The 5089-nt window shown below is 38.4% G+C and overlaps 1 long non-coding RNA gene across 1 annotated transcript; it reads right to left on the reverse strand.

Annotated features, from left to right (window-relative positions):
- Positions 1-924: 924 nt before the first annotated feature.
- Positions 925-4490, reverse strand: LOC109301707. Its single transcript, XR_002098576.1, has 3 exons — positions 4308-4490; positions 1883-1884; positions 925-994 (listed from the first exon to the last, which is right to left on the reverse strand). It is a non-coding gene; the product is annotated as an uncharacterized LOC109301707 (long non-coding RNA).
- Positions 4491-5089: the final 599 nt, after the last annotated feature.

The raw sequence follows: 5089 nt of genomic DNA on the forward strand, positions 1-5089 counted from the left end.
CAAAGGGGCGTTACAAAAAACAGACACCACACGCTGACAATCTCACAGTCTGTTACAGTACTTAGCAGAGCCTGGTTAGAGCCAGCTAATTTTTTTTATTTTAATATTATCATGTAGAAAAATGATTCATTTTGACAAACAGTAATAGAGAAAAAATAACTCATAGATTCAAAGATTTTAAGAGGCCACCACAATCACTTTGGTATGTGCAGATATTCCTGGGACCCGATCTACAATTACACAGCTTACTTCAAGCCACATTGTTGTAGATTGCATCCCACTTGTACAGACGTTCACTGGGGCAGGAAGCCACACCAGGAGAGTGATCTAAGTAAGTCGGGGTGAGGGGAGGGGTGGGCAGGATCAGAGGTAACTAGTGGGTCCACAGTGGGGGACTGGTGGGTCTGTGAGGGGGTTGTTCATTTGTCAGGGGGTTAAAAATAGCTTGGTGGGGTGGGGCAGGAAAAGCACAGCCATGGGGCTGGGGTAAGCAGCTAGGCTGTTCTGAATGTGTACAGACTCATGCTCAATATAACCTAATGTACCTTAAGTAAACTAAGTTAAATCAATCTGGCCCATTTTTGCCCAATCCAGCCTCCACAAACATCTGTACATACTGGCACTGAGATCAACCCTGGTTGGGTTGATCTAAGTGTAATGTCTGCATGTGCCCCTTGTTTGTCCTCATACATAAAACAGCCATAGAATTTGACCCAAGAATTTGGCTCAAGACTATAACGTCTGGTTGAGGTACAGCATAACTCTAGAAAGACATACCATCTTAATTTAAAGGTGCCACCAGATGCAGTATCTCCAATATGTCCTGGTCAGCTGTCCCCATAACTAATTTCTCTCATTTTTAAAAATAGTATACTTCTTCCAGGATGGGTTTGATTTTAAATCATGATTTAGCTCATGATTTAAATCGCTGGTCACAAAGCCTTGATTTAATTGTTGTTTTCTACAAAAAGTGCATTTTTGTTGTTTGATATAACTTGAATACATATTATTCACAACTCAGAGATAAATGTAGGTTTCATTTTTAAAAGGTACACACTATACATTTTAAAGCAGTGATTAATTTGGTATTTTTTCAGATGAATTTTATAGCTACATTAGAAAACTGAATTATGATCTGGTTATTTTACTTACCAAAGCTAATCAAAGCAGATACTTGTGACGTCATGGGGAGGTGAACTATCTCCAATTCATTGGATTGATCATGGATATTTAGGAGATATTTTTGCCACACTGTATTAGAAACATAACAACAACTGTCACCAAAAACCACAAACATTTAAATTGTTTTATTTAACTAAAATAACTAGCTTATGTGTTTTAGATATTTTTCTTCAACAATCATTATTTTTTATTTAATTTTTATTTATGTATAACTATTTTAACAAGCATATGTATTTTTGATTTTTTAACTACTTTAGTTATAAATGTGAAATGTGTTTTGAACAAAAATTAAATAGATTATTATTTCAGCCAGGTCAACATGAGAAACTTAAAATACTGGGTTATGCAGCTAACTCAGTCTTCACCTTCCTCTTCCAGTTTATTCACAGACTGAAACAGAAAGACAAGCTTTCCTGCTTTTTCAGTTCCTAAGTAATTTCTCAATTTAGAATGAATTAATCCAAAGAAATATTCTTTCTACAGCTGCAGAAGAAGCAACTGCTGTTAAATGCCGGATTATCACTTCAGCAGTCTCTTATGGATCCAGGTGCTTAAGTGACTTCCACCAGTCCACTGGTGTGACTTTCTTTAAAACCTCATCAGCAAACATATATTTCTTGAATGTTTCACCCTAGCTCTGTAATTTATTATAGTTGGTATTATGGAAGGATGATTGCTGGATGCCCATATCATAGCTAACTCCTCCTCTTCAGCAATTAAGGATTGACCCTGATACTGAGTATTGAGAATACTGGCAAGAAAATGAGCTGGAGATAGTGCTTAATCCATTTGCTTTTTTAACGCCTGTAATTTAACTCTATCATTGCATATTTCTCTTTTCAAGATCTCACTCTGTTCCTTCTAAATTTTCACAGCATCAGCAATAAAACAGCCTGCACTTTATTAGAGGCTACAGAAACAGGCTTCAGGGTAGGGAGCATACGTTCTACATTTCTCTGTAGCCCAGTGTTGAGAACTTGGGCTGTGACAATTCCAGCTATTTTTTCACAATTTTGCTCACAAAATGTCATCAGACTAGGCCATTTCTCAATATATCACTCAAAACAGTCCACTACTGAGTTCCGCTGCACATCTTGTGGGGGAGTAAGTTTGGTTCCTCCTACTTTCTTCAGAGCAGCTGCTGCAAAGTGGTTGTTACAGAAGTATTTAGCAATTTCAACAATATTAGCCTTTATTTATGGAGCACTGAAGTCTTTGGCTAAGAGGGGTATCAAATGAGTGCTGCAGCCATATGTTATTAGCTTGGAGCTTTATTCACTTTTAGATTTCTTTTTGTCTTATAAATTTTCAGCATTGTCTGTGATAAAGCTGTGTACCAGTCATTTGAATTACACATGCACACCCTTACTGCACAGTAAATATGGCAACTTATGTCAACTTGAGTGTAAATTTAATACCTGCATAATGCAAGTATCAAATTTACATCTGATTAATTAGTTACTGCACTGTAACATGTGTGTGTGGACTGACTTGGGACGAGCTTTAGTCCCAAGTCAGTCAGCACACAGCATTAACATGCTTTAATGCCTGCATATGTAGATGCCAGCCTATTCTCACTTACTGTGCAGTAATTTACTGCGCAGTAAATTTAAGCCGATGTAAATGTACGTGTAGACATGCCCAATTTGTTTTAGCTTTTACTGTTACTTCTTGTAGGTATTCTGCCATGTGTGCATTTCCCAGTGTATCAATTGTTTCTGTAAGGTAGGCAGTCCCTTATTCTGTTGTCACACAAGCACATATTACTGGATTATTGTAGACATTGCTCCACCCATCAAAACTCAAACAGTTAACAATTTTCACCTCTAGACTTTTTCCACACAGTTCCAATTCTTTCTCATACACTTTATCCAGCAATTTGCCCATTCTATCTGCTCTGTTGGGTGGGCTGTATCCTGATCATAGTGATTGAACCATGTCAATGAAGTACGTGTTCTCAACAACACATAAAGGAGAGTTTGTTGCATAAACAAACCAAACAACTTTTTCACCAATTACCTCTTAATGTCATCTGCTGTTTCTTATTAAAAACTTATCTATGCTTGTTTCTGGATGATGGAGATTTTTTTTTCTCTTTGGTACAGGTGATATACTACAGTTGCATCTACACATGCCAATTTAAGGCACTTTAGCCTAATTTAAAGTGTATTAAGGGTGCACATCTATATGTGTGTGCCCTTAATGTACCTAACATGGTGATTTTAGGTTATTTTAGACATGAAAAGCAAAATTGCATTAATGCACATTAAAATGTGTGTACCTTCTAAAAATGAATCCTACATCTATCTCTGAGATGTGAATAATATGTATTCAGGTTATATCAAACAACTAGAATGCACTTTTTGTTAAGACATGTTAAGGCACATTAATGCTGTGTATAGACTGACTTGGGACTAACTTCAGTCCCACATCAGTCCGCGCACATGGCGTTAATGCACTTTAACATATGCGCATGTAGACATGATGCGAATTAAGCTAATGCACATTAAATTTAGGCACACCTAAATGCACAAGTAGAAACAGCCATAGTGACATACATTTGACTGGAACACTGGTATCATTAGCAGATAACTATGAAACTAAAGACAGTGATGATGATGTTGAAGATGGATAGTCAGAATCCAGTATGTTGAGGATAGATTCCCCTGAAGAAAAGGAGTCAATGTAGTCACTACAGTACTGCTCATTTAGTATTACTCTTTGCGCTCAGTACTACTTTAGAAGTGAAACTGTAAAAGGAAGGTCTGCTTATATCAGCAATTATTTTACATCACAACTGCATTAAAAATATGATAGTTCCATAAAGTAAAAACTTTATTTTTGCTCAAACATTTTTATGAGAATTCAGGTAGTCAGAAGGCTATCCAAAACATATGGACAGGGAAGCAGGCAATCCTTAAGAAAGAAGTATGAAATAAGAAAGTTTACTAACCTGGAGATCCTGCATGTTCAGACATGTTCAATTCATCATCTTCAAAGCAGCTTCCTCCTGAAAAGGAGCACTTCTCATGATGTTGTTTCATTCAGGCAACCAGGCCTTGCATTTCTTTGTTGTACTGTTCGCATTTTGCACATGTGCCTGTCTTACCCACACATACAGGAACTTCATTAAAATATTCCCAAACAGGGTCTCTTTTATAGCCTGACAAGCCTGCTACCATGACAGGTTTTCCATTCTACCATACCATTCCCTGACTAGATCTCAAATCAATGGAGAAGCTATACTTAGAAATGTATCCCTTAAGACTTCTGGAATATTCTGCTCAAAATGTTTTTCTTTTGTTTCTGCTGCCACTCCCTCCTTGCATTTATCTCCAGACTCCTCCTCCTTGCCCAGATCTACTTCACCCCCCAACAAACACCCCCCAATCTATAAACTCACTAGGGGGCACCAGCAGGGTTTAGGAGAGACCTTGTTCCCCTGAGCGCCCCCCGGGGTAACAAGGAATAACGGCCACAAGTTGTTAGAGAGTAGGTTTAGACTAGACATCCGAAGGCACTACTTCACAGTCAGGGCGGCTAGGATCTGGAGCCAACTTCCAAGGGAAGTGGTGATGGCTCCTACCCTGGGGGTCTTTAAGAGAAGGCTTGATGTCAACCTGGCTGGGGTCATTTGAGCTTGGTTTTCTCTCCTGCCCAGGGCAGGGGGTTGGACCTGATGATCTACAAGGTCCCTTCCAACCCTACTTCTATGCATCCTCTATTCATTTAACTTCTTGAAACTTTGTACTTTTTGAGAGAGATAGGAGCTTGACTCTGTGGATACAAACTTGCGCAGAGATAATAGGGCTGATGGGTAGGTAATCAAGTCTGTTATCTCTCCTCTCCATATACTGCTGGTAGCAAGGATGTTATCTCTGGAGACACAAATCCACAGTTTGAGAAC

Source organism: Gavialis gangeticus, unplaced genomic scaffold (genome assembly GCF_001723915.1).
Source record: "Gavialis gangeticus isolate Ggan-Ray unplaced genomic scaffold, GavGan_comp1, whole genome shotgun sequence".
Taxonomy (NCBI): domain Eukaryota; kingdom Metazoa; phylum Chordata; order Crocodylia; family Gavialidae; genus Gavialis; species Gavialis gangeticus.